The following is a 12,131-nucleotide window of genomic DNA, read 5'->3' on the forward strand; positions in this document are numbered from 1 at the left end:
TTCTACATCTGTTTGAACAAGGTTGTCTGATAATTACTTGGTAGAAACTTACCTCTTAGCTTTGCTACCATCCTATTCCAATTTCTGATTGGTTGCTTGCCAAGGCTCTTTCTTTCTGCCTGCACTCCATCCCACCAAAGTGTTGCATGTCCTTTTAGCTTGGTGACAACAAACTTTACTTTCTTCTCATCTTCTGTTTCTTCATAATCAAAGAATTTCTCCATGCTATTAATCCAGTCTATCAATTCTTTTGGATTCAATCCTCCTTCATATTTTGAAACCTCAGTCTTTCGCCTAGCTGTGGATCTCAACACTGAATGGAAGAATCTCATCTCAGGAGTAACTGCTACAGTTTCCTCCTCTTCTTCAGTTTCAACCTCAGGCTCACTAACATCCCCATCATCTATATTTATCCCTGTTGTTAATGCTTCTCATCCAGCCTGCATGTGTTGCATAGCTTCCATCACCTCAGCATTTACAACTGGTCATCCTCTTCTACCACGTCCTCATCCTCTTCCAACTCTGAAAGCCATATTAAATTTCCTTCTCTTGCTTATGATATTCAATTTAGTGTCAACAGGTTTCTTTGATACTACTAATGATGGCGGTCTGGGTACAGGAAGGAGTGATAATCTTCCAAACTCTGAGACTATATGTTCTACTTCTATTTCTGGGTGTAATTTTGCGTTCAATGGATTCTCTGTCATCCACCGATAACCTTTAGGGCATCACTAGGTTAGCGGACTCCTCCAAGAACCGTAAAGTTTCGCTACACCTCCACTAGTTCGAAGCCAATGGTGATATAAACTATAGCTTAATAAAACCTTAAATCCACCTTTAGAACCCTAGAACCATACAACTTAGCTAATTTTCTTTATAAATCGAGGCCACAACACTTTAGCGGAAATACATAGAATTACATGGAAAACAATGCGCCAACACAAAAGATAGACTTTAAAGATTATATACCCACGTTTATAATTGTCGTCAACTCCTCTTCTTCACCGTTGATCTATCCAAGATCCAACGGTTATAATACTCCACAATCTCAAACCTGCTCCACCTCTGTCAGTCGTCGATCTCACACCAATAGATCTGACGGCTCACAAACATATCGACCGGCTAACCTGCGCACCTTAAACCCACCAGATAAGTGGTTTCTCTCACTCTCGTCTCCGCTACGTGGCATGTTCTGTATGGAATCAGAGCCCAAATGGTGAATACCACTTATGGCCTTTCTTGTGCCCGATAACCACTTGGGGTTTCTTCAAACCAGTTCATTAACTGTTGGTTGATTTCCGTGCCAAACACCGTTGATCTGCCTTGATCTCTGTCTGTGGTTTTCCCTCAACAAATCTCAACCTTCCGCTTGATATACTCAAAATTTATGATAAACTTAGTTTAAAAGGAAAAACACGGAATCTAACACAATCGACACAGTTCTAACCAATTTCACAAAAAACCATTTAAACTTGGAAATTCACAATAAAATAGAGATTTCGAAGGAGATTATCCTTCAGGATTTGACAGAGAATTTATCATTCACATACATAGAACTAAATCTTCCAAATCTACTGAATTCGCTCCAAGGAAGCCAAATTTCTTCAACAGTCAAAATCTCTTTACAATAGAATGAAAATTACATAAGTAATGGTTCGTCCTAACAACCAGATCCTAATTCAAAGGCTAAAATTTATTAATCCTCTCTATTATGCGAGGCATTCTCCTCGAGAATCTCCACTACAACTAACTAACTAAAACTTATTACATCATGATCAAATCCGATATTCTAGCTCTATGCTTAACTAGGAAAACACGGAAATTGATGGCTAAAGGATCCCACTCCTTTGCTTGTATATTTTTTTTGTATTTTTGGAATAATTATTCAAATTTGTCTTCAAGCCTTATGCTTCTGCATCACTTGACATATCAAGGAAGGAGTTAATGATTATATAGCTAAGTCATATGGAGATTTATGGTTTGTCTGATGAGAATCATTGACCTAGAAAGTAAATACTAAGTAGTGAATGATATGCAAGATAGTATTGAAGTGAAATATTGAATTGCATGCAGGATATTCATGAAATAGAAGTATTGAATGAGCAAATTTGTGAATATACGGATATGGTATGCTAGAGTAGATGACATTGGAACTTAAATATTTAGGATGCTTGTGTTTATTGTAGGAAAAGATAATCGATCCTACTATATATAAAATTGTGTGTTCTGGAAAACTAATATGAACAACAGGTGGTGTAATTAACTATTAATTATAGTATTCAATCTGTTGTGGTAGGAGATTTTTATTAGAGAAGGAAGATCCACAGATGTAGTATTTTATGTCAATGTTTTGAGGCCGCTAACTAGTTCCAATTTCAAGAATTTATCTATTAATTAGTTTATTAAAGGAAACTTCGAATAAAAACTCAATCAGGGAAGCTAATGTCATAAACCTAATAACCCTAGATTATTTACGCCTATAAGTTTATTATTAAGAAACAGAATGCCATGAAGACTTATAAGAAAATTTTATATGGCTACATTACCTATAAATTTATGGTTATAAAATTCCTAACTTTGTATAGTATGTAATTCATAGAGAAAAACAAATACTAGGTTTGTCCTGAAGTCAAGGGGTTACAAAAAGAGAAACAAATTTTATAATCTAGATACTGTATTTTTCATACTAAAGTTGTAAAATCATAAAGAGAACAAATCCTCTTAGATGAAGGAATTAGTTACAAGATATTAGTATATCGTGTTAAGTCGGATTAAAGGTTACTCCACAATATACATAAAGACTCAGTTTCAACTAAAAGGAAATCCTATAAGGAAAGCATATAAGTTTTTTTCAAATAGAACTGGATAATCTAAGTTTCGCTCAAGTAGAGATACATAAAATGGGACAATAGCTAGATTTGTAATATACAGAGTTATAATTTAAACATGGAACTATGGCATAATAGTTTTAGGTAGTGACATACAATATGAATTGCTCAATCGTGGACTAGTCTAGCCAAAATTATATCACATTGAACTAGACACACACACACAAATAAAACAAATAAACAAATATGATGCTCCTACAAGTGAATTTGTATAAAAATTCCAAAATAGCAATTATTTAGATAAAAAGGAAAATATATTTTGATACAAATCTAAAAAAGTTTTAGTACTCTAGACAAGGTAGCTAGACAAAGACGTTTATAGTAATTAAAGGATATGTGAATATAAGATATGCCAAATACCCTCAATTGAGTATATTAAATTAAGTAACTTGTCTGAGTTCAATTATTTAGAGCGAGTAGCAATACCCAACCTGCAAACCATATAAAAGTAAAAAGAATTACAGAGCTTCATAAGAGAACCTAAATCAACACATCAAGAAATGTTCATGAATTCCTCTGAGTGCCCATAAAAGTAATACATATACTCCAATCGAAGGAGTTTGAATAAACTAAAGATGAAACATGCAAACTCAACCAAAATTGTGCAATGCATCCAAATTTTAGACAAAAATATCTGAGAGGATTCACGGGTCTCTTACTAGCCAAAGAAAAATTTGAATAGGGTCACTTACAAATCATGCTAGGGTTATGGAATACCTAGTATAGGACAATACAAATCATGTTAGTAAAACTAGAGAAACCATGTAATTAACCATTAAAATATCATTAAAAGGATTTCCAAAGCAACAGGGTATAGTGGAGATTATAATACATGTAAAGGGTTCCATGAGGATTGCCCAGTACCACATGTGAAATATAAAGACAATATTTGTATGGTTAAAATACCTAATATAATCCCTTAAATAAAATTAAAATATACATTGAAAATGTAAAGGTGAACCCTAAAGAAATGAATAGGGTTAAACCCTCAGAGATTGAAACCTACATGGTCACCTCAATCGGAAGCCTTAGCTCTTAGCTAGGCTTGAATGCCTAGTCCATAAGCCAAAACCTTCATAATATGACTATATAAAAGTTGTAATGACTGCCCAAAAATTAAAACTTATGTCTCACATTTCATAGGGATTAGAAATGAAATTAATCCGAACTATAAACAAAGCTAAACCAAATGATGAAGTTAGAAAGTTTAAAAATTAGTTTAGAAGGAATAAGGGGAAAATTATATGTCAATCATAATAACTTGTGATGTAGAAAATTTGTGCCAGCGAAAGTCGATTTCCTTCATGCAAGACCTGTTATAGAGAAGATAGTTAGTGCAAAATTCATTAATATTATCATATAATAAATAGAGGAGCATACGAGAAATGGAATAAGCCTCACCGTGTTGATTTAATTGATGATGGAGGAGTCATTTTGAGAAATACTTATCACAAATTCACCATAAGGATAACAAGAGGTAGAAGGAGCAGAGACTCTGGAGAGGTCTAAACCCTAACCCAACCAAAACAAGCTAATTTGATGACTTCGACATGATAATAATAGTGGTGGGTTAGCATAATAGTGCAAATAAAAGCAAATAAAGGAATTGATACATGTAAGCAAAACCTCACTATAAATATCTCTTACTAACCATGAACATTCCATGTGAACTATGGTTTCTAAGATAAAGGGGGTCACCTGCATGTGGAGGAACTAGAGGAACATTTGTTTAAGTAAAAAATCCAGAGGAGACACGATCAAATACTTACCCTCTACACAGAGGTAGAGCCCTGGTGGCTGGAAACACAATAGAGAAAGTCAAACGAGCAACGGGTAGTCAACCCTAGCCGAAGAAGTGAAACCACCTAGCCACAATTGGATTGGGGGAAAGGATCCTTGTCGTTTAACCTGAATATCATGTGAAGGAAATGACGTGGTGTTTGGTAAGTATGCCATGAGTCATAGATCACATGGGCGTAGGGGCAAGGACCCCATTATCCAATTCATTTGGTCAAGAACAAGCCATTACATTAGACCAAGCATAAGTCAATATGATAAAACAAGCACATATATAAAGTATAAGCCCAAGGCATATGTCAAACCTTCGAACCTAAACACTAAGATAAATTTTAATCAATGGATGTAAACCACACACAGATACACATATATTAACCTAAGTTTTAATATTAGAATGATTGGAGTGGAGTGTCATGTATGGTGTGTTAGGAAATTATTGCATGTTAAAATATAACAAATAATTATATACAATTAAGGTCGAACCACACATTATGACCCAGTCTAACAAATGAGTTATTACTTAGGTTAATTACCATGTTGTGACTAGGATAATTAACAAAAATCCATATAGGAACCACTTCTATTCAAACTATGTGAGAATTATAACCTGGAGAGAAACAAAAATGTTGTTAAGGGAAGAATGATCGAGAATGAAATGCATGCATTTGCTAAACTCAAAGATAGGATGTAAAACCTTGTTTTCACCATTTATAAAGGAATTAATATTGACTTTATTACAAGAGAATTTTATTTTTTAGTAAATTTAGGTACATTATATGTGGTATTAGAGTTGTAGTTTCAATATTGAGGCCTATGTGCCAACCCACAGTTAGAATTTTACAAAATCATTGTTTGTGTGACACAGAAGTAAGAACCAAAGAATACAATGATGGCATAAGCATGTGAAAGATCTTCTCATGAACAAGAGAAGATCTGGGTGTAGTTAGGATCTGAATCATCACCTCGTATGGCATAATTATTGGAAATGGTAAAGAAGTTGAAGCTAGAACTATCTAGTATCACGGAAAACAATGATTTTTGTTGAAATCAAGTGTTGAGCAAGAAAGGCTCATTAAGGATTTGACTAAAAGATAAATCTTGAAACCTATAGACTAGAGGTAGATGCGACAATGTAGAGAGTGAGGCTAACAGACCTAAGCGTGAGGAAGAAACTGAGAAAAAATAAAACAAAACACTCCCTATCACACCTAAATGAGGGAAAAAATAGAAACTAGAATTTCAAGGGGAGTTCAAAAATATCAGACCTCCAACTTTTGATCATGAAAAACAAGAAGTAGCATAGGCATGGTTGTTGAATATGAGTAAACACTTCCAAGTGCATGAGTATCCTAGTAACTTGAAAGCTAGGCTAGCCATTTATCATCTGCAAGGAAAAGCCACACCTTGGTGGGAAGAGGTGAGAATAGTGCATAACATAGAGGATAAGGCTGTTATTTGGAAAGATTTTTAGAAATAGTTTAAGGAAGAGTATCTAACATAGAGATACTATGATGATATAGAAAACAAATTCCGCAATTTGAAGTTAGGTCAGATAACCATAGATGAATTTGTGGCCAAGCTCACTGATATTTTTAGATATGTTCCTTATATTCATGAAGGGAAGGATAAAGTTCAATGCTTCATTCATTAGGGGTATTTTGAGCTCTAAAATGGGCCTCCTAAGGAAATTATAAAATAACTGTGGAATTAATCAAATAAGATTATATTACATCATCAAATTTTAGAGGGAAAAAAGGAAAAACTATTTTTTGAACTTGTATTTTCAACTTATCTTTGTTGGGTTGTGTTATATTCTTTCCACGACTAGCCCACATAGTTAACTGGGGCATTAGAAGGGGGATGGAGCCCCCCCTTCGTTGTGTCGATTGCATAGTGGGGGGATTCATAGGGGGTTTGAGTGGTGCAGGTAACCCCACTCTATGGGGTCCGAGGCAGCGCCCCAGAAAGTTTTGTTTTTGGACCCTATATTAGGTTGGGCGAACCTACCTATGGTTTTTTGCATGATTTTTTGCACATGGTTTTGGATGCGATGGTTTTTGGTCCATGGTATTGGATTCTTTAGCATGTATAAATATGTATTATAACACTGAAAGGAACATAATGGAAAATCAAGCTAGTAGTCTCGATTTTGGGATCCAAGGGAAAATATCTGTCTATATGTGCTTTGTGTGTTATGATCTCGCATTGTTTATTTTTTGTGTTTTAGAATTCGTACGTAGGTAATTTCTGTATAGGGCTAAAACCTACATTTGGTATTAGAGTTGTTTTTGGCTTTAAGTGGACACCTTTGTTGCTGAGGGGTTTCACTCGGGCCTGTGGTATACCCTGTTCAGTGGGAGATCTGCGAGATCGATTCTGGTGGTGAAAGAAGATGGAGAGTAGTGGAAAGATAAAGATTGATAAATTTAATGATCAGATTTTTGAGTTGTGGAAACTCAAGATGGAGGATCTGTTGGTGGATAAAGATTAGTGGATCACGGTAGATCCGAGTACTAAACCAATAGGAGTGTCCAATAAAGAACGGAAGAAGTTTGATCAGAAGGCAAAGAGCACAAGACGATTGTGTGTCTCAGATTCAGTATTGTTGAATGTATCAGGGGAAGCTACGGTGAAGGCTTTGTGGGAAAAGTTAGGGACTTTGTACCAATCTAAGTCTTTGGTGAGTAAACTGTTGTTGCGGAAAAAGTTGTATAACCTGAGGATGAAAGATGGAGACTCAGTGATAGAGCATCTGAATGCATTTAATACTGTGGTAAGTTAGTTATTATCTATTGATATTAAAATTTCAAATGAATATAAGTGCATCAGTTTGTTGTGTTCTCCACCAAATTCGTGGGATAGTCTAGTTATTGCAATAGGTAACAATTGTTGGTGTCCAAGTATGAATGATTTATTCACCCTATTCTGACATTAATTTATCAATCCGAGTGCATATCCTTTCAAGGCAACGCACAAGGTATATGTAGGGGCAAACACGTAATATGTTCCAACCAAGGGTTCATGGTTTAAGATTCAAAACATGGCTATAAGATTAAACTAACTAAATAACTTCAGAAATAATCATAAACAGGAAAGAACTGTAACAAGAAGCATAAAATAATAAATGACACACACACAAAGATGCAACACCTAATCAGAAGAGTGGGCCCAGCTCTCTGATCAGGGATACGTTAGTCATGAAGAAGATAGGAGCAACAAAATAGATGGTATTTTATTAATCTGTAACAAGTGATTACAATAGCGATGGGAGAACCCCCATTCACAGGAACAATCTGCATTTTATACACAGTGAGGGAGATTAACAGATCTCCCTAAAACATGGTAACCACATATTTAGAATGTACATCAGTTGGAACGACACCATCACCAGATGTCCGAGATAGCAAAAAGGTCCAAGAATAGTTCCAGGGAATCGTGACTCTAGCTGCGCGGCCTCCTTATGGCTGGCCATTACCAGATCTGTTACGAGATGCTGAAGTGAGGGTTCCTATTCTCCAAGCTGCGGTCAAACATATGTTTTAGTACCGCGAATAGATAAGACTCCGTGAATTTACTTCATTAATTAAAATATTCCAATTGGACAAGTCAGGGGTATTTACCTTGTAGGTTTAGCATAACAGCATAGGTAAATGAGTACAAAAAGGTAAAAAAGGATAATAGAAATGGACAAAAAGATGGCCCGATTTGGTACCCAACATCTCCCCCCAACTAGCCTTCTGCATGTCCTCATGCAGTCTGCTACCTCTAAGAGTCTGGATTCTGTAGACTGTAGGCCTCATGGAGCTGGGCGAGATCATATTCTAGGGCCATCTCTGTCCCTGGAAATTTAAACCCATTCGAAAGGAGAACTTCCTTCCACCAATCCTTTGGAACATCATACACTGGAGTGTTAATTTTGGCAGGCAACCAAAGAATAGGAAACTAAAATCGAATCCCCATCCGCCGGGTCCCACATGTCCGGACACATGCCACATATCTAGGCACTCTGGTGAGTACTTGTGCAAAATTTGGTGCCCCAAAAGGTTCCCTGTTCCGAATAGTTGTAGGTGACATCATCCACCTTCTCTGACAGCAATCAAGGGCCTCTTTTTGAAATGTGGTGAGTTGCTTGACACAAAGATCAAGACACCATCTCTATGTCCTCACCATTCTATCTCTGTTCCCCCCAATTCCCAAAAAGGTGTTATGCTTATTGAACATTGTGACTAACCTCTCATGTTCTCCTCTTACTATAAATGGATTTGTAACTTGATTGGATTCAAAAGTGTTACAAGCCTTCTGCCAGTGAATCTGATTGAAAGCATAAGAGGTGAGGGCCCTTAAATGATTGTCCCCTACATACGGAACTAGGTTAAAATCTCTGTCCAGACGTAGTAGATACCCATGCAAGTAAAATTCACACATCAGATGTTGAGTTGGCACGTCATGACTCCTCAAGATTCAAAGGAATTGTACACCATCTTCTATCTCATAGCTGATCTCTTTTTTGATGCTTTCCATGCAAAATAAAAGGAAACGTTCATCCAAAAATAAAGAATAACAAGAAGTAGGGGATGACATGCCATAATCTCTTACACTAGATTGAACATCTGCTCCTTATTGGCCTTCAGTTCTGCCACTTACTTTTCCAACTACTCCATCTTGAGCTGCTACATCGCATGCCTTAATCTCATAACATCTGTGCGCTCCACATATCCAAAGATGGTTGTGGAGGCTCTTTCCTCAGTCCTCCTGATCTCATTTTTGTATTGAGCCGCAGTAGATTTCCAAGACTGTATTTCTGCTATTAAGGCATATTCCTAGTCTTCAAACAGTCATTCGACCGGGTCTATTTGAGTGGCAGTAGAGGTTGTGGCTATTAGGTCCACTTGAGTTTCTGCTTCAACCCCAATGGTCTTGGACTTTTTGGCTTGCTGCTTGTACTTCTTTATCTGTTTCTGCATTCTGTGCACCTTCTTTCTCAGTTTCCTTACCTCCATTTTGAGCCACATTGTCTCCCTAAACTGCAGCTGATACTTTTGCTTAATTGGGAGTCTTCGTTGTTCACACAGCTCTATCCATTCCTGCTTAATCAGTACTTCCTCCATTTCAGTAGCTGGAGGTAAATCTAGTGAAACCTCTTCTGCTGTGCCCATTGTCAAGTTTTCCTCCACTGCCTACCTTTCTTCAATTATTTTGTGCTTCACGGCCTTCTCACCAGGCTGTGTCGTTGGCTCATTCATCGGGACCACTTCGCTTGGTCCCTCCTCTTCGCCAACGGTGATTTCTTCTTTGTGCATGCTCACTATGACTGGTGATGCCCTGGGAAGATGCTCTCCTACTACTGTGCTTGTTGGGATCCCTTCTGGTTCTTCAGCCTTAGAAATCTCTGTCTCTTCTCTCCTTTCTGACTCCAAGGTGCCTGCCACCTACATAGCATTCACCCCGTATGGTTGTGGCCTTTGTGACAGATTCAGAGCCATAGGAACAACGAACTCTTCTTCTTCTTTCTACCATGGGGAATAAGTTACCCTCGCTCCTCTTGGGATAAAGAAGGAAAACTGGAATGAATCCTCAACATTTGGCCTCGAAGTTGATGCTGGTTCTTGTGGGTCAGCATCAACCTCACACCCTGGTTCTCCCGGCATTTCCTCCACGGGTCCCCTGGTTTCCTCAGCTCTGGGCCCTTCTTGTCTCTGTTCCCCCTCTTCCATGGGTTCTATGGTCGAAGTGGTCACGACCTCCTCTTCAATCGTATTATCCTCCTCCATCAGCTCCATGGTGGCAGGAGATCCTTGTGGAGTACCCTCGGTCACCATATCGACCACTTCGTCCATGCTGGCCTGTTGTGGGTCTACTTCCGTGGTTACCATATTATCAACTTGCTCTGCTAGTTCCACGGTCGAGGCTGGTTCTTGTGGGATAGCCTCAGCCATGGTACTAGTGGGCCTTTCTATATCAATCCCCACATCTGCCATTGACTCCATAGTTTCAGCTTACTCTTGGGGACCCACCTCATATCCAAGTTCTTCTATTTCCATCTCCATTTCTTTCAGCTCCTCCTAGTCGACATAATCATCATCTCCTACATCCTCCTCCATAGCTTTAGGTTCTTCTGCCCTGGTGGCCACAACAACTGCTATTTGTTCCTCTGTGGAATCCTGAAACAACTCCCATGGAATCGAGATTTGTCTAATGGCATTCATTATCAACAGCTGAACCAACCCATGGTGAGTGGTGACTGCCAATACCTGTCATGACCCCTGAGCTGAATGTGCCATTAAGTGAAGGCTCCTTAGTAGAAAATAGGGCACATTCATTGAAAAAGCTTCTGCCTGTGGAAATCGCAGGTGAGCTAGTATGTAGAGATGGTATTTGAATATGGTGGAGTATCTTCCTTTGCACGTCATATATTTTATGACGAACTCTGCTACTCCTCCCCATGGATGTGGTAGCGAGTTTCTGTCATACCCCCAACCCTTCTATGCAATACTCTCGTCTGCTTGTAGAAAGGCCTCGAGGAATTCTATAAGGGCGGTCCTTCTCGAAAACCATCGCTGCCTGACTTGAGGAAGCCCACTGACTTCCGCGATGATTTCCTCTGTTATAGGGATCTCAATTCCGCAGACCCAAGAGCCTCCTCCTCCCAAGTTCAATGAAAATTCCGCCATCATTTCTTCATTCGACCCGCTCAACCTGTCGAAATAAACATCCCAACCTACATTTTATTCGAATTGGATCCATAAAGAACTGTCAAGAAACCATGACTGTATCAGGTCGGGGCAAATCTCTAAATAATTCCAAAACAACGATCAAAAACACCCCTGAACCAGTCGTAATGGTAGCTAGCATGGAACGATGAGGACCTCGGTCAAAGCACTGACCGAGGCCCATGGAGACTGTGTAGGAGGCCAAATTAGCCTCTGGGAGCCCTGGATCAGGAAAAGGAGGTGGAATTTTATTCGCGATTAACGCTAATCGCGCATCGCTGGGCGAACAGGGCCGTGAAGGAGGAAGCCCAAGCACACAGACACATGGTGAGCCGAAGAACCACAGGTGGAAAAGTGAAAAGAACTAAAGGAAAAAGGCGGGACCCGCGCCCTGGAAAACCGGCGGTATTGATCGGGGTGCCCTCCAACAATAAGAGGTTTTGGACAAGAGTGGAGCGATTCCATTCATCAATTAACACGTGGAAACTGGAGGTGAGAGAAAACTACCATTAATCACATGCTAACGGTTGAGCAAGTCAACCATAGAAAACGTGCGTATAACGTTGGATCTGGGGGACCCAGATCAGATGGCCGAGATCGCACCCGATGGAGGAAGCAGAATCGATGAAGGAATATGCCACGTCTTAGAAGGATTTGGAATCCGTTTGACTACCACGGTGGAGGAAGAATGCATCCATGACGTAACTGAAGAAATGAACCGACGAAGCAGGCTAGC

The sequence above is a fragment of the Pinus tabuliformis genome, chromosome 8 (genome assembly GCF_031772625.1).
Source record: "Pinus tabuliformis cultivar Carrire ecotype Pingquan chromosome 8, CPIR1, whole genome shotgun sequence".
In the NCBI taxonomy this organism is placed as follows: Eukaryota; Viridiplantae; Streptophyta; class Pinopsida; order Pinales; family Pinaceae; genus Pinus; species Pinus tabuliformis.